This window comes from Vespula vulgaris, chromosome 20 (assembly GCF_905475345.1).
Source record: "Vespula vulgaris chromosome 20, iyVesVulg1.1, whole genome shotgun sequence".
Lineage (NCBI taxonomy): Eukaryota > Metazoa > Arthropoda > Insecta > Hymenoptera > Vespidae > Vespula > Vespula vulgaris.
This window is the reverse complement of record NC_066605.1, coordinates 3,888,535-3,913,862: the sequence shown is the minus strand read 5'-3', so window position 1 is coordinate 3,913,862 and position 25,328 is coordinate 3,888,535. Positions and strand designations below refer to the sequence as shown.

The window sequence follows — 25,328 nt, the reverse complement described above, 5'->3', positions numbered from 1 at the left end:
CCGAAATGGCCAAAATTACAAGTACATGTATCATATGCAGGGTCTATTACGCGTTATTCAAAGACTCACATCATTCGTGAGTCACGTGTTATTTTATTCTTTGAATCAAAAAGAATGGTTGTTGATAAAATTGAAAGAAAAAGAAATGAATTTTTGATTAGAAAAAATGGAAGACTAGCTTATGGTTTTTTATCGCGGATATCCTTCTGCCTGCAATTGTCGATTCAGTTCTCGGGCATATGTGTTTACAAAAATCACGATGCTTATAATGTCCGCGAAGACAGGTATCAACATTATTTGCGAAAAGTGATAAATAATAATAAACATCGTTTACATATAAGGCAAGAATAACAAAAATGTTGTTGAATAACAACAATAGCAGTTGTTTTATCCACAAAAATGCAATTATTGCTTCCTATATGGTAAAAATTAATTGCTTTAAAAACTCATTAAATTTCGAATTTTAATATTATGGTGACTGCTTAAGGCTATACAAACTTTATTTTAATCTAGCTTATAATTGAACTTTATTAATAAATTCTTGTAACTATATCCTTGTAAATATTATTTCTTTAGAAGAAATGTAGTTTTAGTATGAACTTGAACTAATTTTATATCATCTACTGCAACAACCAAGAGTATTCCAATCGATTTATATCTAATGACTATTGCAAAAGTTTTATAAAAATCGATTCCTTCAGATTGAGCGAATCCTTTTGCTAGAAGTCTAGCTTTATGCCGTGAAATCTTATCGTCCAAGTCCAACTTTTTAGTATAAACTCACTTAGAAGCTATTATGGTTTTACCTCGGAATTTGATCTTCATATATTTGCTATACTACATTTTCCAACGATGCATAATCGAACTCTCTATAGCGATTGGCTGAGTTTAATGTTTTTTTGTTACGCAATGGCCTATCGGTTTGTTGCACTTCAATTTGCATATTATTGTTTACATTAGGAGATTTCTTCTTTATCTACATCAGATGATTCACCTAATTCGAAAATTTCTTCCTCTTTTACAGATTCGTAATATCATTAAAAATTCAAATTTATTAACATCCTTTTACTGAATTCTTTTTGAGTAATCATTTCTTCGTGTGCTTCATTAAAGGTAACGTAACAGCTTACATATACTTCATGATATTTTCATCTATAGTTTATTAATTCATCTTCATAACCAACGAGTATTATTTTGCAGCTTTTTCATCTATTTTTTTTTTTCTATTTTCTTTAGGTATATTTTTATACGTTATGTTCTCAAATATTCGTATATGTTGTAATTTCAATTTTCATCCAAATTTTAATTCCCAAATATCTCGCGGTGTAACATCATGCTTTGAAGAATTCGAGTATGCCATCTAAACAAATTTCATTTCACAAGTTCGAAAAAAGCTAACGCACTATATGTTTCTTCATGTTTAACCGCTTATTGATTTTCTCTTTGTTTGCTTTATCACTCACTCGTTTCACTTGTATTCACGATACCGATGTCCTTTCTCGTGACAATAATTACAAGAAAATTTATGTTTCATCCTTTTGGCTGTATATTTCTTCTTTTTTGTTTTCAATTTACTATTTACAATTACTTTGTCTATATATTCCCAAATTTCAAGTTCAAGTTTTCTACCTTAAACGCTAATCGTTAACGATAATTTTACTTCTTCAATTGAAGCGAAATGCTGAGAATTATCTTTCCAAATTATTTTCGCTATTAAATTCTCTTTTTTTCCTTTAAAATTTGTTTTTCTTTTTCTCTGTTTGTACATTTCTAGGTTATTTTAAATGTAGAGAATTCCGAGTTAGTCGGACAGCGTTTAGTAGCCGTTGCAAGAAAATACGGATCGATCGAATGATCGGAGACTCATTAATTTTTTTTATTAAAGTCTTATAATTTTATTAGCCTCTTTAACAAATACAGAATATAAACTTATTAACTGATTACATCCTTCCAAACATACGTTTATAGAAAATCTCATAATTTTGGTAAAATCACAGTTTACATCTTGATACAATAACGTTTTTATTAAAACATGGACCAATCAAAATCGTACTGGTAAAATAATTATGCAATAGAAAGCAAATCTTTCACGCTGAAAATCTGTCAGTAGTTTATGTTTTGTAAAACCGGTCACTAATTAGCTAATAAGTCCGCGATTAGTTCTTAAGTTTGTATTCTGTACTCTGAAGCCAGTAATTAAATAATAAGTCCGTATTTGTTATTTCGTAAAACCAATAATCAGTTAATAATCTGTATTCCGTACTCGATCATGATGTTAATAAATTTCTAAAACTGTCCAAAAGTTGACGAGTCTTCAATTAGTACAACACTTGTATTTTCTTATAACGTCTACTGAACATTGTCGGAGAGACGAAAAACCACCTTGATATGCCACTTATAAGAAAGCAATGTGGAATCGTTATTTTAATACAATGTCTATCGGCTTACTCCTTTCCTAGATTATTAATATATCAGATATCCTTCTACGTCATCTTATTGATCTCTGTCTCTGTCTTATCTTCGAATTCACGTTCCTTTAGGTCTATCATTGGTAAAGGCTTTACGGCCTGACCAAAAACTGACCAAACTTGAATTACGCCATAGGACGTAACACGAGAGTGTTATATTTACACTAAGAATTAGAATAAATAAAGAATTGAATTCGATATGGGTAAAAGTGACAAAATTTAAACTTGATATATTATCCAATATATTATTGTTATCCAATATACAACAGAAAAATTCTCATTAATTAATAATTGATATTGATTGATATATGATAATGTCAAGTTGTAGGCTTGTTTTTATGAAATTCTGTGTTAATTTTTAAACATCTCAATATAATTCGGTAATAATCAATTTTCTATTAATTTTTTTTCTTATTAAACATTAGTCGTACGGTAGCACTTCAGTAAATATTATTTCTAAAATTTCGATAAAAAGCACCCATAAAAAGATTTAGATTTCGATTGATTCAGAAGTTTTTCTATTGCATTATTAAAATAAGATTTACAATCACAAATTATTAAATGAAATTTCTAAACTGTAAACATTTTTTAAATCAACTCCAAAAATGTGATCAAAATTTATTTTACATTTGTACAATGGAAATAAGATTGACAGAGCAAAATCGAAAGTTCAATCGAAATGCTTAACATGTGAAAATATACGACACTTTGCCAAAAATCTGCCCGAGATGAAATTTTCAAACAGCAAGCTTCGATCACACCCCATTGTGCAACATCAAATTTATCACCAAAAAATCGAAAAATTACTGAAATTTCTTAGCCCCGACTAACAATAAATATAAAAAAATCGGCGATTAAGTATTCATAATAATGCATAAAATGAAACGAACTACACTCCTTATCAAAAAGATAGCCCAGGTATGCTATATTTAATTTCTTTATGAAGCATGTAAAATTTTATATCTGTGACGAATAATTTCAAAACATTATGACTTCAAAATATGCGATTCGTTGAAAATAAGTTGCAATTTCGTAAGGTTTCGTGGATAAGAAAAAAAAATTGTTTTATTCTAAGAACGAAGTGATAGCACATGTATAATAACAAAATAATAATCAACATATATTTTACCTAACAATAATTATTTATCATACTTTTATTTAGAGTATATCTCCTTCGTTTTCTATTATTTTCATTATAAGATTTGGTATTGATTTATAAAGATTTTGGATATAATTTTGATTTAAGATATCCCAATGTACAGTAATCTTTAATTCGAGTACGCGTTGATACCGCTTACCATTTTTGTATTCGGTGCAAATAAGTTGTGACCAGCAATTTTCAATAATATTAAGGTCCGGGGAGCGTGCAGGTCATAACAAAATAGATATATTATTTTCACTAAAACGTGATTAGACAATTTTGATGTAGTATCTTGCTGAAAAATGAAGGCATGTCCAGAAATTCGTTCTGCATGTGTATTTATTCGTTCCTTAATTATATTTATATATTGGACAATATTCATTCTCCCGTTAATGAATCTAATGCTTGTCTTGTCGAAATAACCGATGCCAACCTAAATTATTATGCTGCCTTCTATTTATCGTCGCATTGTTGACATGTCTCTTTCCATATGTCATAAAAAATAGTATTGAAACTCATCAGGACTATCCGAATTACATTTTTTTTCGTCTGACCGTAGTACTTTTCTCCATTCTTTTTCCGAGGTAATCTTTTTTTTGTAAAGCATGGAACTTTATTTTGATGGTACATCGTTAACGCAGGTTTCTTTTCTATTTTCGTTTTTTAATATTTTTGCGCGATAGTGTAACTCTTTGAATACTTGAAACATTAGCACTCATACCGAATTTTTCCATTATTTGTTTCCTTGTTAAATGCGAATTGAAAGCTACATGTAAAATTTTACATTTATCGCGATCAAATAACGATGATAGTCAACCGATACTTTTTTTTTATCATAATTTTCAATTTTTTGAGAAATTATTTATTACCTTACACTTATTGATGATTTATTTCCAACCGCATATCTTGAGGTCATAATGTTCTGAAATTATTTGTCACAGATATAAAAAGTTACACGCGTCATTGAGATATTAAAGATATAACACCTGGGATATTTTCTTGACGAGAAGAGTAAGACGTATAAATTCTATATCTCTTTATTGCGAAACATTATTGAAAAGTAACTGCAATGGTCCTGTATCTTATTGTATCCGATTGTAATCCGAGATGATTTTCCGTTAGAAACCAATGGAATTCTTGGCTTTCCATTTTTATAAAAGAAAAATTTTTTAATTATTGACGTTAAAAATCGTGTTATTTTCTTTAGAGGAAGTAGAACTTCCAATTTCTCGCATTATGTTTAGTGAAAATAGAGTAGAGCTTTTTCGAGAAAATACACGTCTCGAACCTATTAAATCAATAAATTATCAATAAACTAATTGGAATTTATAATATTATATTCTCCAATTTATTTTTTTATTCTACATTATAATTTCGATCAGTTCGTTTAAAGTTTTCCAATATATTCGTATTATCTGGAGACCCAGGTAATATATAAGTTTAACTTTGCATTCCATAGAAACTAAAGATAAAAAGATAATCGAAAGCAGTATCGTTATTTTCATTGTCATCAAGTCGAAATGGATGCCTGAATTAAAGAAATACTAAAAAAATACTACAAAAACGTTAGTCACCTTATAATTTATCCCTTTGTTTGGTATCGAAAAACTCGACGTATAGGTGGGCAGAGAAAGAAGTGAAGAGTTCATAGATTTTCGGAAACTCAATAAATTAAGGATGCATAGCCAGTTCATAGCGTAGAGGTAATTCTTAAACATTTAGAATGTATCCTCTATTTTTAAGTTTTCGATATAGCTAGAGATTTTCATTAAATTCCATTATATGAAAGGAAGCGAGAAAAAATTACATTTTCTACGAATCAAAAGTACTTCGAGTACAAAATGAAATAAAATTTCATTTTGATTAAATTATGCTGCAGTGTGTCTTCTCATGAAGACGATCCTTGTGAGTAATCTCATCACGGATATTTTTCTAGCCATTCTAAAAAAGTTCATTGTCTATAGAGACAAATGTGTGGCAAATATATTCGGATAACATGACTATTTTTGTAGATCCAAACAATAAATTAAAGGTAAAGAACATAACACCAATATAATACGAACTAGCAAGCGAAGATGTGAATTGATACATTATCACTCTACGATTGGCTCATCTTAGTGACTTGTGGGAAGCCGGCGAAAAATTTCTGGTTATGCTTCGCATAATAATGGAAATTCTTCTTACCACATATGCACCAATCTAATAAATTCCATCGTTTAGCAAATCGTTTAATCAAAGCGAGATTAACGTTACAAATTGATCAGTGTCAATTTTTTAGGAAGGAATTACATATTTAGGTCACATAATCCGCACATTGACGCACACATGCGCATTTTTGGCGATTCATAAAACTTTCTCTCAGGGTCACTATTAAGTCACTATTAAGAACATTTTTGTTCTTGGAAATTTATCACCAAATATACTGAAAAAATTAACAGTTCGCATATCCTAATACTGTGAGATGTAAGTAAAGTTATCGATGCTTGAATCAGACTGTGTTTCGGAAGATTTTCCTTTTCCGTAAATAGATTTAGGATCCAAAATATTAAAATTTTATTGAAACAATCTTTATGATTGAAAGATGACATGATTAAATTAAAAGTATTGTTGACTATAACGAAGATTAATCTTTTATTCATATAATATATGAATATAGTTTAATAAACAAATTGACGATTTTAGGAAAATTGATTTTAGTATGTATTATTGATTTAGTATGATAAAATTGATTTAGTATGTAAAATTATCATGGCAATAATGTATAAAAAGGAAAACGTAGATGACGTATTGTTGAGGCAAAGATTAGCACGTGCAAATAATGCTTGTTTTCAATTTCCTTTTTTGATCAAAACATCGAAAGATATTTTATGTCAAAAGAAACAAGTTTCTGTAGATTTTCTAAGCATAAACATAAACTAAAGGAGTTATCGCACTTAAAAATCATAGGATAGCGATGTTTAATTGGAGATCCGCAAGTTAGTCGATGATCTGCGAGAAAAATTTATGTGACCCATAAGTTTTCAAAAAGTTTAACTAAAATTATGTAAATTATTAAATAAAATTGAGATTTCAAATTTTTACAAAATTCAAGAAAGGTATTTAAAATTATTTACTAAATTAGTAGAATATTGTTTATTTATGTAACATTGTTTAAACAATCATGATATATCAGATATTGAGGTATCGCGTATGATCTTGAAGCATTTCTGATGAACAGCATTTGGAAGTAACTTCAATTTAGAATCGAAGAAGCTAGATGCGCTGCCGAATAAACATCGTACAAATATGGTAATTGAAAATATCTTGGAAAGAATTCCTTGCGGGTATCAATGGAGTGGTTTGGTTTAAAGGAAAACCGCGAACATAATTTAGCTTTTATTTATTCCAAATATTAATAAATCTACCTATGTAACTTTGACTCTGGCTAAGACCCTTTATAACACGTTCTTGAATCTCACGTTGCTTGCTAATTTTTTCGATTGTCGTATCTTTACCTCCTTCTTCCTTTCTAATCCCTTTTCCTCTAACATATTTATTGCAGTCCCCCCACTGCTGGATCTTTTCTCTACCTTCACAGTTTTTTCATGTTTGTCGGTTTCCTTTTGTCCATCTTCTCTGCCACTTCTTATCCATTTCTTTCCTTTCTCTAGACTATCGTCCTCTTCCTAATTGATCTTTTCTTATTTCTCTCTACCTCCACAAATGCCGTCTTCCAACTCTGTTTCCTCATTTCTCATCTTTTTCAAGCCAATCACTATGAATCTAACCTCCAAATCGCTTATTGCATTTCACTTTCTTCTACTCCACCTTCTTAATTACGGTTCTTTTGCCTTTTTTCAACTCTTCTCTTTCTTTCTCTTCTTTATCTTTCTTTATTAACCCCTTTGAAATTTCCACGCTACATTTTGCTTAAGTAACTTTTCGCACTCACCAATTACTACTTTCTTACATATCACCAAAGAAGGAAATCTCTCTTTGTACATACACGCGCGCGCGCGCGCACACACACACACATACACACATGTATCGAAAAGGATAAAACAAATCGAAGGATCCATTAGATGACAAACGAAGACAAAGATATGAGACGGATAAAGTGTCAATTTTTGAACGAAACATATACGCCACCTGAAATATTTTTCGTACATTTTTCCGTACATTTTTTATTCTTAAACAGACTTGAAAAATTAAAAATATATGGACATGTCAATGTATTTAAAGTTACATGAATTTGTAGAAAGATAACCATTGTGAAAATAGGAACAAAAATTTGTTGTGCAATTACAGTGACTCGCTTTAATATTCGAACATTACTAATTTCTGAATATGATTGTTGTATACATAGTTAGATTTTTAGTTGAGTCAAGGAATTTACGTTTTTTTATCAAAGAGTATATTTTTTCTAGTTTTTAGAAATGTAGATATTATTTATTTTATTAACATAATTGTCTGTATAATATAACATAAACAAAATAATGCTTAATTCTAGCGTCGCAAAAATATTCGGACATCTAAGAGAATAATATTTTTATACACATTATTAACAAAATTAAACAAACTTATAAAAATGTTAATATTTAGTTGGATTTCCCTTTTATTTAATAACATATGCTAATAAAAATTCACAATAATTTTTTGTATATAATTGGTTGAAATACGTTTCCATTCTTCTATCAAACGTTTTTTTAATGTTAATGCTCTTTTTCTAATGTTATTGGTGTTTTTCGTATCTTACGGTCTAATTCATCCCATTTTTACCCCAAATTTTCAATAGGGTTTAAGTTAGGTGATTGTGAAATAGTGTTTAGGGTCGTTGCCTTGATAAAATTTCAAAATGTTGTGAATGTTCATTTGTGTTGCACTTTTTATCAAATTATTTTTTAAAATATGAAAATATTTATTTAAAATGTCTTCAATGAAAATTAATTCGCCCACACCTGCAGCTAATATACAACCTCAAACCATCGCGGAACCGCCACCCTATTTTATGGTTGGTTTTAGATTTTTAACTTTAATTCTTCATTGACTTTACGCCATACTATTTTACATCCATTGCTTCCAAAAACATTGAATTATCTCTCATCAGCAAATATTACATCATTCCACCATGTCTTATTTTTACAAATATACTCTTTGGCAAACATAATTCTTACCTTTCGATTCTTGTCGCTTATAAATGGCTTTTTACGAGCAACTCTACCATTATATATATATATATATATATATTCCTTCGATGTTCTATGAACCATATCTGTATGAACTTTTTTGCTGTTTCGTCAAATAAATCTGCGATCAATTTTGGAACGCTCAATGCAGGATCTTGTTCTATTTTCCTGATAATTTTACGTGAATATTAAGTAGCTTTGGATGCCCATTTGTTATATTATATAGATAGCCCATGTTTGTTATATTATATAGATAATTATGTTAATTAAATAAGTAATACTTACGTTTCTAAAAACTAGAAAAAGCGTACTTTTTGATAGAAACACGTGAATTCCTTAACTTAACTATAAATAGATGTATATAACAGTCATAGTCGGAAATTAGTGATGTCTGAATATTAAAGCGAGTCACTGTATATATAGACTATTTATTGTAAATATATATATTGTACTGTTCATCGTTTATTTACCCTACTTTAGCAGCGTCCTTATAGATCTAAGACTTATAGATTTATATCCCTCCCCTTGGGCACTGTATAGCGTTAAATCCCTAAAGTGTAGATGGTCCGGTAAGCATGCTTGCTACCTGACCTTATTGAGAATCATCTATATATATAATATCTATGATATACGTCAGTGTTCGAGTTGAAGTTAGTAATGTGGAGAGTTTATGGGTGACGTTAAACTCGTTTGTGTCGTTTTGTTATCAGGTATTACATTATTGGCAAGCATATAAACTGACTTGACTCTGTCGATTGACGTTACTCTCTCACGTTGCTCTTCCGTTCATCTTGTGAATGTCCTATTCTCCCTACTTACTACTTCGTACGGACCTTTGTTTTTTAAACACATATGTCTCGAATTGTCGGTCTTGATTTCTTGTAATTTTTGGCGATGTTTTATATCTAGCTATTCAACCAATCAGGTACGTTTTGGTCACGATTTCGGCAGAAATATCAGCGACTGAAGAAGTCTCTGGTTACCTAATGAAGTGACCAAGAACTATACTGCAGACAATTTTCCAAAATCGCTAATGACTCGATTATATCGACATGATTATGATCTAATCACTGTTGCCAATGAATTCACCGATTGGTGAAGAAACATGGCGTGAAATTTCTGCTTTCTTGCATGATATACAAACCTATGCTTATTTTCGAACATCTTTGTTAATTTCTGGCTAAACAAAAACTTGCTTTATTATTGTGACTGTAGTTCTCTTGTCTGAATGATTGAGGCCATTAAGAACATCGAAAATTTGTCATTTTGAATCTATCGTAACGAAGAGTCAGGTCGTTTTGGTACATCGTTTGGTATATCGCAGAAAATTTCAAAGTTTGACGCCGGGAAACATCTTTTTTTAGCCGCAGTAATGCATTGTTTGTTTTAAGTATACGTGTTAATTCTGCATTTGTCTTCTGTGACATTGTTAATTTTTTGTAGCCGACATTGCTCAATGTGTGAAAGTGTGTTGGCCACCATATTGTCCTGTTCGATAAGGTGTATTTGTTACCAATAAAATCTAAATAGCGGAATTGTCTTGACGTGTATTTATCCGACCTTTGATGGAAAGCATAGATTAAAGATCAGTATAAATTACGGATGGTCGCTCTTCTATGTAATCTTTTGACCGTAACCAAAGCATCAAGTAACTCGCGGTGATAAGCGCTGTACTTACGTTGTACATACTCTTATACTTAAGTAAATGATATCGTTAAAAAGGCCAAAAGTTACCATATTTTATCCACCCGTTGCTGGAGAGTTGCGAAGAGAGTTATAACGAAATCGGAGGCGTCATAATGGTTATAGTGTCGTTACCGTTATGGCAAGGAATGCTTCTGAAATTGAATGAGCTAGCATTATAACTCTGGCGTACCCATTTTTCCACCAAAAGTTTTTCTTGTGATATCCGTCAACAAATCGCTGAATTTTCTGTTTAGATCCTCACAGCAGATTGTTAAGCGAGGTCTGGAACTCCACAGCACTGGCTCTCGAATTGTAGATAAAAATCAACATCCGTAAAAATTCTCACAACTCCATACTTTTACTGGAAGTGGAAACTTCGCCACGATCTCGATGCATTTCACTAACGGTTATATATAACTCGTTAACTGTACAGCCAAGAAATTTTACCACTTTCTCCCTAGAATACATTTGGAAGGACTGATAACAATTTTTTGGTTATCAAGATGAACAAAAAGAGTTTTGCAGGTGTTTCTTCTGTTCCTTATAAAAACTACGGGAATATTACCTGAATACGCGTAGCAAAAATCTAGTCTCTGTAACTCTAAACTGTGGCTCGTTTCGAAAAATATTTAAAATGAAAGTTATTCTGTTTCGGGGCGAAGGACATCTCATGGTGGCCACAAGTTTTTTTCTTTTACAGCTGACATGCTAAAATTTAACAGTTTCTATTCACACATGCATTAATTAGGAGAAAATAAATATTAAATGATAAAAATAATAATAAATATAATAAAAAAATAATATATGTGCCCTTTTTGTATTGTTTTGAATGGATTCCAAACGGACGAAAGTCAGCGACTTTGATTTAGCTCCTTCTTATGTCAGTTGAACAATTGTATAGTTTCGTGTCTCACTTTTCTCAGTACGATGCGATGTTGGATAAATAGATCATTCTAAATCATCAGTTGTTAATGCTAGTTCCAAATAGTCCTTTGAATTCCGTCATTTCTCTTAGCACTATGCGATATTGGATCGATGAGTCATTCTGAGTCATCAGTTGTCAAGTCTTCCTCTAAATATACGCCGTCAACTGCTTTAGTAGGAATACTGATGAAACGTTTTCATTTACGTCATGGTCATGAAAAATAACAAAATATAATATAATTTTAAATTCGAATACAGAAAAAATATGTCATTAGTTGTGGTAAATAAAATAAAACATAACTGAGAGGACAGAGACAAGTGATAACAGATGCAGGTAAAAGAATGTCAGTTATAGGTAGAATACAGTGATGAGAGACGAAGATAGAAGAATGTCAACTATGGATTCAACACATTGTCCAACGAACCATGGGCATCATATCCGAGCCATTTGTGAAATATTTACCCATTATACACACTGCCCAAAAAATTGGGCATTCTATACAATGTCCAGTCATTTTACAAAACGCCCACGTTAAATACATTACCATAATATATACATTAAAGACAAAAACGTTTACTTGATGCACACTCATAGATAATACGTTACCATACAAAAAAGAAAAGAATGATCGCTCGAACTTTGATAAGGATGTAGTAACGATGATAATATAAAAAATTCATTTTTTTGATACATCGTGTACATCTGTGTTTATTATCTACATATTTAATACAAATGAGAGAGTCTTTTGAAAGAAATGAAATCTTCAATACGTAGTAATATATTTTATATTCTCTTTTTCAAATATTTTGGCCTTAAAGAAAAGTATAATATATTGTAGCAAAAAAAAATACTTTCTGCAATAACTCAAATATTAAATTTGCTGTTAACATGATGCATTAATTATCAGCAATTTATAGATATTTATCTCAGTAAAAATTTCATATAAAAGTTAATATAAGTACCAAATATAGTGTTAACAATGTAGCAGTCTCGTTTGGTTATTTCGTATGTATTATTCAAGGCTATAAACAATTGAAACATCTGAAAACAAATTAGATATATAGTAATGTAATAATTGTAAAATAAAATATCTTAAATGCTTTTTAATAAATATGCAAAGAAAATCATAGTAATATAGCAATCTTTGATCTAATTTATTTTTTTTTTCTGAAAGAAAAAAAAATTACGTAAAATTTAGCAAAACTTAGCATTTTCTGATAAGTAGTGATGATTATAATTTATAATTTTCAAAAAGTTTATTTAAAAAGAATTGAGAAATTTGACGTAATTGCAAATAATTCTATACGCAATTATTATTGCAAGGGCATTGTCTTGCTATAATTTTTTACTTATGGAGGTAGGTGATAATAACTACCATGATAATATAAACTGCAGTTAAGTAAATTATGTGGGAAAAATTGTTAATTATATAAACCAACCACGAACGAAAAAAAAATTAGTTATTATAAAATATAATAAAAGAATATATTAGAAGTTAGATTTTCTGCTCGTTCTGACTGCACTAATATAAATACTTTTTTAGACTTTATGGTTCCTATAAAACGCTTTATTGTGTCAACTATACAACTGAATTCTCTTCGATTTTATTAAATCAAGCCTTTCTGAATATCTCGAAATGGTTGATATAACTGTAGCCTGTAAACAATATGTTTAAAAATGTCGTTAAAATATATGATATAACTATACAGATACAAACGAATATCATTTTTAAATTAAATTCGTACTTTACAACGCTAAAATGGCAACATGCATATTGTACAAGTACAAAATACGTTGAATAACATCGAACACGTAGCCTAGTATTGATATCATATAAATTGATATTATTTCATATATTAACGAACTATAATATAGCGTTTTTGAGTTAGAAACATCAGTAACAATAGGCGATAACGTTAATTGATTTTCATCCAATATTCTAAAGACAAAGAAAAATATTTAAAATACATGGAGATATTAGTGAAATGTCATATAGGGTGTACAAAGCTGCAACAATGCAAGAAAAATTATAATGTTAAAAAGTTACAAAGTTATGGAGAGATAATTTCACGGAGGAGCGTAAAAATCAATAGGCGAAGGATGGAGGAGCAACAGAGTTACAGCTCCTCGTTCTCGTCTAGGAGCTTTGGCTGCAGCTCGACGTGGGAGAAACGGAACGATAACCGGAATGTGCAGTTCGAAGCTCATTTCGGAAGTTAGCAAGTCGAATAAGTATTAGGAACCCGGCTAGAGACGATTTCTTGGTTACTCGATGGCTCGAATTATCTTTGTCAGTTCCTTTTTAGTTCAGTTCGATTTCGCCACGAAGGCCAATTGCTGGAGTGAATTGACGAAGCCGTTAACTCTTACCGTTAACACTTAAAATTTAGTACGTAGAAGTAAACCTAAGTGGGGTTTTGCTTACTTGGCAATAGCATTTGTCTCAGGGTTGTAAGTTTGTATGGCAAAAAAATTACCTATCAGTATCTATCATATTATTCAATTTTTAGGAAGACAAAAAATGGATTGAACGAGTTGTTTTTTGTTTACTTTGCACTTTTAAATTCATTTAAAGCATATGCAATTCTGAATGGAAAAAAGATTACATATAAAAATTTCCTGCACACAGTGGCAATTTCGTGGATAGAAGATTATGAACCTAAAGAAAATAATAAAGATTTATCTAGTACAATAAATACTTCTGAGCTCATATGGAAAATATCCAGATTATATCATTTAGGAAGACTATCAAATTTTGGAAAACGTAAACTTACAGATATAGTGACCAGTGTGGTCGAAGTAAAAAAACCACAAAAACAACAATATTAGAACAATATAGAAAGTGAACAGTATAATACGTATTTTTAGAAAGTATGATATATCATTTCTGTAGATGTAAGAAAAAACGCATATATGCCCGCGAATGTATAAACAGAGTTGGTGTCAGCAATGTATAAGTTGATTGAGCATCGGAAAGTGCATAGGATCTTCAACAGCTACTGGTCAGTAAAATGTTAATAAAAATAAACAAAATTATAAGAATTTTAATATTTGGTTGGATTCCCAGTTCGTTTAATAACGTCGCAATCGTTTGGCACGTTGAAAATAATTTTCTTTAAATAATTTGCTGCAATACGCCTGTTAACTCCTTTCTTAAACATACTTTTAATTCTTCTTCTTATTTTATCGATATTTTTCTTATATTACGATCTAACTCATACCATAGATTTTCAATCGGGTCTAAGCATGGTGAAGGATGCAAAACTTTGATACAAAACTTTTGAACAATTATATAGTAAGTATCCTTGAAAAAAAAATTTATGTTTAAGATCATTGCTCTGATAAAATTTTTAACTGTCACGAATGTTCATCTGTGTAATACTTTTTATCAAATTATTTTTTAAAAGGTTTAAATATTTGTTTTTATCTAAAATGTCTTCAATAAAAACTATTTCGCTCACTCTTACGGTTGAAATACAGCCCCAAACCATTACAGATCCGCTACCGTGTTTCGTGGTTAGCTTTAGATTTTTAAATTAAAATTTTTCATTGACCTTACGTTATACCATTTTGCGTCCATTACTTCTAAAAATGTTAAATTTATTTTCGTTCACAAATATCAAGTCTTTCCATCATGCCTCTTTTTTGCAAACATATTTCTTGACGAAAATAATTCTCATTTTCTCACTTATACACTTATATGCAGGCATTTTGCAGGTAACTCTAGCATTGAATCAATTGTTCTTGTAGTGCTCTGTGAACCGTGTCAGGATGTACTTTTTTTCTTATTTCTTGAAATAACTCTAAGGTCAACTTGAGAGCACTCAAACCAGGATCTTTTTTATTATCCTGATAATCTTACGTTTGTCGCGACATCAAGAAGTTTTATATACTTCTTATACGTTTTGATAGAATTCTTTCTGCGAAATAAACTTTATTCTATCTTCAGCGATATATTGTTTTATAATGTTCGCTATTGTATTTATGTTTAATAATTTTTCGGTATGATTTTCCCTCTTCTTCATAGAAAATCACAAATTAGCGTACGTGAAACGAAGTAGTTCTATCTTTGCGTTCCATTTTCGCTAATAACAACGAACTTACGAATTTGCCTTATGAATACAACTTGATTAATTTCTTTTACCATTTCTAATCTAAATGTGGAGGTAAAAGAATATTTCCCATTCAAAGCCAATATACGCACTAGTATCAAGTATCATCGCATATTCTACTGTAAATTGTTTATATTTTATTATTAGCGTTCTGATCTCGAGAGCTATATACAAACAACGTTTTTTTCGTTTTAAAGCGATGACCCTTAAATTTCTCATGTTTATTGCGTACAATTTGAAGTCTCTGAAGTCCGACGAAACAAAAAGAGAAGAAACACTCCCTGAAAAATAACGAGGAAGGAGTATTCAAAGAAGAAAAAGAGGAATATAAATCGAAAGTACTATTAAACAGAAAATTTTCACAAAAAATTAGTTGGAAGAATCAAGATTCATACCGAAGGACGCAATGGCGACGTTAAAACAGTAATTAACCTGACACGAATGCTAAAAATGCAAAATTAAAAATATCAAAAACTTAGAAAGCCTCATGAATATATTAAAAAAAAAAGGAAACTTTTTAATTTATGATGGGAAAAACGAAAACATTAACTTCTTGTTCTATGATTAAAGTTCCGTCGGTGCGGGTCGCAATTAAAAAAATTCGCAGATAATTAATAATCTTCTTTCGAAATGATATCTTTCGAAACAACGTGGTACATGTAATGTAACTCGACATTTTTTGGACTACCACATCGTTTCATTACGTTTTTTATTTTTTATATATATTCTCTTTACTTGGTAGCTTTTGTTTCGATGGTGTGAAGTGTATATGTTCTAGAAAATGATCCCAATGTTGCGTGTGCGGTCTTAGTGGTATACCTCCGTTAAATAGCCTGGTAACGGTATATTTTTTAATAATGATTCGACTATTCCTATCCTACATTCAGGATGACTCTGTTTCCTACATTGTTTTTTTTTTTTGTAGATAATATATGAGTTAAAAAAATGACATACGGAAAAGAAAATTTGTTAAAACACTTTCATGTACTTCCTCATAACAGAGAAGTACTAATATTTAATCTTAGCGATTAATACCTATCATTTCCCTGTTGTTCAACAGATTTTGGTTTTAAAATAGAATTTAGTTGATTTCCGTCTTGCTAAATCATTTCTACAATTTATAGAATATTTTATTAACATAGAGGATAATAATAATTAACACAAGAATTATTTATGTACAGAATGAAGCACTTGACTCGATCACCTCGAATAGCTTCTAAATTATATGTTGTACAAAAAATTATTTCTACAGAAATTATATGATATCAAGAATGACATTATGTGGTATATATAACTTTTTTATAAGTGGAGGCATGTAGGAGATTTGAAGATCAATTTTATTTTTTGAATGCAATATCCTACTTTTTTGGACCAGTTTGAAAGAGTATAAAAGTATTAAACTATTAAAAGTAAAACAATATTAAACATCGTTTGTCCTCAAGCTATTAATTAACAAAACATTAATGAAAATTTAAGTTACATGAGATCGCATTGAAAGATTTATATCGAGTAATTCGCGAAGACGATGCTATTTATCCGATAATGTTCAATAATATATCACGTGTTCTTACTTCAATAATATCATTTACGATTTCCATGATTTTTTATTATTTCATTATCGAAGGTATTGACAAGAGAAAGAGGTGTAAAATAAAATTTAATAATAGAGAAAAGTTGGATATGATTTTAGTTTATGGTGCGTACATTACAAATGCAACAAGAATCAATATTGCTTATGCCGAAAAATATCCTAATTAAAATCAACCGTCATAGTATATGTTTCAAAGGCTTTGTTATCAATTTCCAAAAATTGGAAGTTTTAACGTTATTAAACGTAAACATAACAAAACTATTACCAACGCAGGTAATACTATTGTTGTATCAGAAACGGTAACACACAATTCTAATAATAGGACACGACAAATTGTACAAAATTGTGGAATTAGCCAAAAAAGAATTCTTTATACGAATAAGTTTCATCCATATTGCGTATCACTTCGTCAGAAATTGGACAGATTTTGATAATCGTATACAGTTTGTCAGTGGCTTTTGTATTAAATGGTTAATGACAATTCATTTTTACAAAATGTTTTATTTACGGATGAAGCTAGCAAACGTGGACAAGTTAATTTATAAAATATACATTACTGGACACAAGATAATCCTTATAGGCTTAGAAAATTTAAGAATCAGCAACAATGGAGTGTTCACATAAGATCGTATGGTGCTATATACGGTAATCAAATAATTGAACCGTATTTTATTGACGAAGCATTAATGGGATAAAAATATTCAATCTTGTTAAGGGAAACAATTTTATTAGAAAATATACCTCTAAATATCCAACACAGGTGCTGGACGAAATAACCACATACATGGAAAAAATTCAGTCTGCAATCTCGAGATACGAAGGGGGAAAAACAGTGCCCGATTGTCCGTTCAATAATGCTTTCCTCTTTCCGTTGAACTCTAATAAATAATATAAGGCTTAATTCGATATATATATATATATATATATATATATATATATATGCGGATTATTTTGCGATATCGGGCAATAATTTTACTTCTGACTTCCGAGATCGAATCGCAAAAGGCTCACTCCACTTAAAGAGTTAGCTTAACAGATCTTCCTTAGTGTATAATGAGACCGTACAGTAAAATCCGACCAGTATCTTTTATTACTAGAAGTACTATCACGTTCCTCTTTAACTTCCATTCTTTTTTGTGAATTAGCTTTTTCTCACTATCTGTCAGTATTAATTTTTCTTTCAGCTGAGAGACATAATCTGTTAAATAAAATGTTATACGTAAACATTGCGTATGGTAACCACTCATCTCAATCCCTCTTGTCTTCTGGTATAGAATTTTTTGAATATTCAGCTAGCGTTCCGTGAGATTTTTCCAAACCCTCGTTGAATTGAGGATGGTAAGCGAATTTTCTTTATGTTGAATAGATTTCAGATCTCCTTAAATACTTCATTCAAAAAATTCGTTGCTTAGTCTAATAGTACCGTTTTGGGTATCCCGTAAATAAATGAAATATCCCGAAAAAATAAATGATTTTATTGCTAACCTTCTTGCTAACCTTTTTGCTAATATTGTTTTTTCAGCACTCTAGCTGTTTTATACTTTGTCAGCGAGTCTTGAAAAGTGAGTACATATCTTCCGACTAAAGGTCCTAATATTCATTTTTCAAAATTTTGAAAAGTTCGGGAGTATCAGTAATTACTATCAGCGTTGTCTTGATTCTCGTAACTTTGTTCTTTTTTTCGTATTTATCGCATGCTAACAATAATCTTTTATATCTTTATACATTCTAACCTAATTGTACTTTATTTTAATTCGTTATAAAGTTCTTTTCACGACTGAGTGTCCACGAGTAGTGTGTCGTAATATTAATATGTCCTTGGGAAAGTTCGTAAATTCGTATATTGTAAATGAGTTCTTTCTTGTCCAACGTTAAAATTTGTTTTTCACGAAGTTTACGAAGCTCTTCTGGGTTTTGATTCTATTACAGAGACGTTGCTTCGCAGAGGAGACAAGATGGACAATAAGCGGAAGAAGAAGAAGAAGAGAGAGAGAGAAGGAAAACGACTCTTTATTCTTCTTGTCCAAGATGTTCCAAAAGAACTCAAGCAACAACAGAAGAAACTCGAAACAGAGAGAGAGAGAGAGAGAGAGAGAGAGAGAGAACCGAATGACGAACACGTTGTGCAGACAGAGGCTCGTCTCGGTACCCTGAAATAAGAAACGTTCCGGATAAGTATAAATAATTTGGCTAGAGAGGATTTTTTGGTCAAGCCAACACTTTGAATTCAATGCAAATGGATATAGGAAATTTAGAAAATTCTTTAGCGAAATCAAATCGTGCGTTAGATCCAAGGATGAATTTAGGTCAAAATGTAAAGCCAGTAAATTCGATCGGATATATTCGGTAGTAGGATTGGGATGTTCAGCGAAATCGGATAATTACAATGGAACGGAACATTTTAGGGAGTTTTTAGCTCATTTCGAGTTTGTCACGAAAACAAACTGCTGGAATGAGCCGGCGAAGATGATAATTCTCGTGTCGTGTTTACGTAGGAAAGCGCGATCTGTTTTAGAGACAGCAAAAAAACTGTCTGAATTAACGCTTTCGGAATTAAAGTCGTAACTGGAGATGCGATACAAGGAAAATTTCAGTATACAGAAAATTATAGGGAATTTAACAATCGGAAGCAGATAGCGGAGAAGGACTTATTTATCTGGAATGTACACCAAAACAAAATTGCTTGTATGCAATTCATTAACGCAGTTAAAAATTCTTTCTCGCGGCAGACATTATAGTTGGAGAGAGTGAAATCCCTATGGAAAGTTGTGATTAGAACAATGGAAATTAAAGATATTAGGGATACAACACTTCGTATTTCCTACGGAAGCTATCAGAATGGACGGGTGAATGGTTGGATGTGTACTTTTCTTTTAGATACAAGTTCGGATGTATCCTTAGTAAGTTCAAGACTAGTCGATCGCTCATTAAAAAGGAAGAGGCTGCACTATCCTACTGAAAAAATTTTATTGTCCGAAGAGAAGGTGGAATATTTAGTAGAATTAGGAGTATTTTCTGAAGTTATTTTTAGTGATACCGGATATCGCAAATGATTGTATCTTAGAATGCGACTTTCCATCGAAGATGGGATTAGACGAATAGTTTGGAAAGATTGTTATGGGGAATTTAAGCTCAGTAACGAGGATTACAGAAGAGCTGTCTAGTAATTTAAATAATGTTCTTCAGGAGAATTTTGAAAATCTATTGACGGGGCAGGAGAATTTTGTCCGAATTCTTCCAAAAATTTTCAGAAGAATTTGCAGGTTATTATCGCGAGAAATTGCGGATTTGTAAAGCATATTATAGAGCCGACTAAATCTCACCCTGTAACATAAGTTCCTCGAAAGATACTTCTTCATTTAAAAGGAGAAGTGAGTGAAATTATAGAGAATATAAAGGAATAGAAGGTGATGGAGGAATCTTCTAGCCCTTGGATCTCTCCAACGATACAAATATGGAAAAAAGATGGTTCTTGGAGATTTTGTGTGGGTTATAGGAAATTGAATGCGGTAACAAAGAAGGGTTCATACACGTTGCCGCGAACAGATAATCTTTTATTATAATCGTTTGTCTGGAAACACATAATTTACGACTCTTAATCTCAAAAGTGGATATTGAAATGTAATAATACGCCAGGAGGACAAAAAAGACGACGTTCTCAGTAAGAAAAGGATTGTGATAATTTAAAGTAATACCTTTCGGATTGTGCAATGCTCCAGCCACATTCGAACGACTGATAAAACATGTTCTTGAGTATTTGCAAAATCGAATTTGTCTAGTGTACTTAGATGAGATAATTATTTATAGAAAATTTGGAGGAGGTTTCACAAAACTACATGCGGCAGGATTGAAGCTAAATCATAAAAAATGTAAATTTCTTTCTCGAGAGAAGTGAAATATTTAGGATATGTTATATCAGAAAAAGGACTGTCTACGAATCTAGAGACAAGAATTAAAAAGCAAATTAGGAACTTTCTTATTAGCGACGATTCGTAAAGGACTTCTCGATAATTTATAAATCTTTATATTGTCTTACAGAAAATGCAACGGTATTTAAGTGGAATTTGGATTGTCAGGAATCATTTAAGAAATTAAAAAAGGCTCTCGCGTCAACAATAATTCTTGCCTTTCGGGTAAAAGGAAGCCTTTATTTTAGATACCAATGCTTCCAGTTGTAGGATAGGAGAAGTTCTGTCACAGGTACAAAATTGAAAAGAGTTGGTAATCGCTTATTTCAGTAGGGTCCTGAATAAGGCCGAAAAATATTATTGCTCACTGCAGTAAATTTCATCAAGACATTCCATCATTATTTTTATGGAACTAAATTCATTTTGCGAGAAAATCATGCTTTTCTTTGATAGTTACTTTCTTTTAAGGATTTGCACGGATAATTGGTCCGATGGCTTTAATGTTACGAATTCGAAGTTACCTATAGAAAAGGAAAGTCACACGGAAACGCAGATGATTTGCCCAGACGACTATGTGAGGAGATACAATGTAGTTATTGTGTTAAGCAAACAAAGGACGATGAAAGAACGAACAAATTTGGTAGATAAAATAGTTTTTGAATACGAAAAATTCAGAAATTGGAGCGATTGGCAACGAAAGGATGAAACAAGTAGCATTATTCTAAAAGCGAAAAAAAGAGTAAAAAAAACAGATTGGAAGAGATTTCGGTAATAATTGTCGTTGAAAGTATACTGGACGTGTTAGGATTCTCTTTTTATTGAAAGAACGTTTTGTTCCGAAAATGGGAGCACCTAAGTATGAAGTTTCATACTGTTTAAATTGTTATTCCTTGAGCGAAAGTAGAAGATATTTTAAGGGAAGCACATGATAGTTCAATGGGAGGACACTTTGGAGTAAATAAAATATTTGGAAAGCATTCGAAATAGACGCATAAAGAGAAAGTACAAAATTGATGCAGAACATGTACGCCAGTTTGAGTCGGCAGGAAAAGCCCAGCAAGATAAAGGAAGAGTGAGATGCGCATTTATAATATGGAAATGCCTTTTTAATGAATACAAATGGGTATCTTACGTCTTTTTCCAAAATTTTCACGGAGAAACAGATTTCCTTTGATAATGATGAATTGTTTCAGTAAATGCGTTTTCACTTAGGAATTTTAAAATAGCTGCAACTGGATTGAGAGACAAGTAAATTGTCTCCAGCAGAAATGCTAGTTGATAGGAATTTAAGAATACCGTTGGTTCATATTCGGGGTTGTTCGCCTGGTTGGAAGGAAAAAAATACCTTACGCATATGAATCGATGCTTACAAAAAGTTAAATAAAATTCATAGAATCATAAAGGGGCGAATGGAGAAATAAAATCCTGCAAGATAAAGGTCTGATATAATCGAGAAGTGAATAAGAAAAATTTAGAATAAGACCGAAAAGAGTGATTATTTAACCTTCAACGTAGGAAGGGAAAAACATAGAAACTTGAAAGCAATTGAGAAGGATTGTACAAAATTTTGAAGAAGATCGATGATGTAATATTTTTATAGGAAAATCTTCGAAAGAAAGAAATAAAATCATCCATTCGGATCGTCTAGTACCGTTTATAGAAAGATCGAATAATAAAAAAAAGTGATAGGAAAAAGAATTAGAAAATTCAAAGAAAAATGAGTGAATGATTGACGTTTTTGAATGAATGATTTAAATATAGCGCAAAGGCCAGATGTGTAAATATAGATCTGCTACTCTTGTTTTCCGGTATGAGTAGTCAGCTTCTGCGCTAACAGGTGCAACGAGGCAGCAGATTCAAAAGCAGTTTTGCGTACTCAGCAGGAGCACTTGTTTCAAACTTTCAAGATTGTATAGCGAAAGAAGTACCTGTAAAGTTAGAGCTTTCCTTGAAACTTCTGAGAGCGGAAAGAGAAGTAACAATTGCAACCTCGCGGAGCAGCCAAACCCGGGTGGGCTACGTGGTTGGGCTAATATCTGTTAGATGACTATTTTGTAGATGGACTAGATAGGATATTTTGGACATTCGGCTATGGGTCATGAGCTGAATGTTTTGTTTTAATGTTTGAAAAGGAAAGAAAATTTGTTTTAATAAAAAATCATATTTATGGAGAAATCTATCGGTAATAACTTTCGTTTTAGTAAACGTTTCTTTGAAAATGCGAAGTATGGTCCAAATGGAAAGAATACTTGAAGAAAGAAAGCGTATAGTCCACAGGCAATCTGGGAATGAAAAAAGAGAAAAACGGGGAGGAGAACTACGCTGAATACCGTTCATCTTCCGGAAGTATTTAGACCATGGTTTTTCTTCCGGGCAGAGGGAATTTATGCTCCGAGTGAATACCAAGTTGGTTATCGGATGGGATAGGCCCGGATGGTAGTTCATAGCTCTCATGCCTATGGTATTGCAGCCTATGACGAGTAAGCATCTTCGAGGACTTCCTCTGGGGAGAAAACCAACAGACGGATTCCGCTTTAGTCGATGAAGATTTCGCAATTGGATCTAAAACTTCAAAATACGAGAGATTCTGCAGGAAGGTGGATAAAGTGTTGTCAGTAAGTACCCTGGAGCTTGAGATTTTGGACGAGAAAAAATTGAGTAAAACTCGTTTGGTGAGGACCTCAGTTGTTGGGACAATTACAAAGAACAAGCGAACGGAGTTCGTTGTAAACTCGGAGCAGATAGACCATTTTTAAGCACCGAAAGCATTTAATATATAACAATGAGCATTTGTTTGTCTTTAAAAGAAACTCGGCCCGGCGGGACGTGATTCACCAGCATTGCGGACTATTTGTACTTTTTCTTTCAGAAAGTTCAATCTATATATTATACATAAGTTATTTTTTGTTCAACATTAAAATTCATTTTTCGTTTTAATTCGGAATGAACAATATATTTTATAATTTATTATTTATAAATAAAATTATAATTTATAAAACAATAAAAATCCTATATCATTATCATAAATTATACATAGTGTTACGAATCAGCCTAGAGGAGTTCAGAATGAACTCAAAACTAAAAAGCCGTTTTTAGGCATTCAGAGAATTTTTACAGATAACAATAGGTTGTGTTTATCTTATAAGGGAATTCGATCAAAGAGGATGTAACACGCAAACGTTTCGAATTATCCTTTTATTTCTTTAAAAAAATCCGTAAAGCTGTTAATTATAAATAAGTTGTTTTCGTTTTCATAATTAAAATTCTTTTTCGTTTAACGTGTGGTTGCATGTAACAATTTTGGAAGCTCTGCTTAGATAAAGAGAGAAAGGGATCCGTTTCTTCCGGGACACGTTCTTTTTACATAAACATGATTACACGGAGGAGAAAGTGAATTTGATGAGCAGAAGAAGCGAAAAAAAAAGAGATACAAACGCTCATGCTTCTTATCCGAGAGCTCCGAGAGGAATTCAAATAAGAGCAGAAAGAACTGAAGCAAGAGAGGAGGCGCAATGACGAAGGAGTTAAACGGATAGAGACTCGTCCCAGTATTTGACAAGAGGAACCAAATTGAATAAATATTAATGATCCAGCTAAGGAGGATTTTCCGACGAAATAAATTTAGTGCAGGGAAATACAGGAAATTTAGTGGAATCTAATTGAGCGTTAGGTGCTGGAATGAAGATGCGGTAAATTTTTTGAAAAATTCCACGAATAGATTAGGTTATTCAGTAAAACCGAATAATTATGATAGGAAGAAATCACTTAGGGAGTTTTTAGTACACTTTAACTTTGTCATGAAAACAAATTATTGAAATGAGTCACGATAGTTCTCGCGTCGTGCTTACGTGGAAAGGTGTGATCTGTTTTGAAGTCAATAAGAGATCTGTCCAAATTAACATTTTTAGAATGAAAGGCGCAACTAGAGGTGCGATTTGGAGAAAATGTTAGTGTACACATTAATTACACCAAGTTTAGTGATCAGAAGCAGAGGAAGAAAGGGAGAAAATTCATTAAATTAAGAAGAATATATTTTTAGAAAATTCTGGCAGATAAAATTTTCGTTTTAGTAAACGTTTCGGAGAAGATACGAATGCTGGGCCGAGTAGAGGGAAGAAAGAAAAAGTTTAATCAATGGGTAGTCCGGGAATAAAAGAGGGAGATAAAGAAAAGAGAGCTACGCTAAGTACCGCCGATTTTCTGGAGATTTTTAGATCATGATTTTTCTTCTGTGTAGAGCGTGTTTGCTCCGGATGAATGTCAGGTCGATCATCGGATGGGATAGGTCCATAGTAATCTATCGCCTCTCCATGCCTGTGGTACTGCAGCCTA

The 25,328-nt window shown here is 31.6% G+C and overlaps 1 long non-coding RNA gene across 2 annotated transcripts in view; it reads right to left on the bottom strand.

Annotated features, from left to right (window-relative positions):
- Positions 1–7,972: 7,972 nt before the first annotated feature.
- LOC127071140 (uncharacterized) overlaps positions 7,973–25,328 on the bottom strand; it is a 78,971-nt gene continuing 61,615 nt past the window's right edge. The window contains exons 2-4 of one of the 2 annotated variants that reach the window (XR_007784902.1): positions 11,026–11,567; positions 10,723–10,917; positions 7,973–10,612 (exon numbers count right to left, since the gene is read on the bottom strand). This is a non-coding gene — a long non-coding RNA (uncharacterized LOC127071140). Of the gene's footprint in view, positions 10,918–11,025; positions 11,568–25,328 lie in introns of both variants that reach the window. The other variant, XR_007784901.1, reaches the window with a different exon arrangement.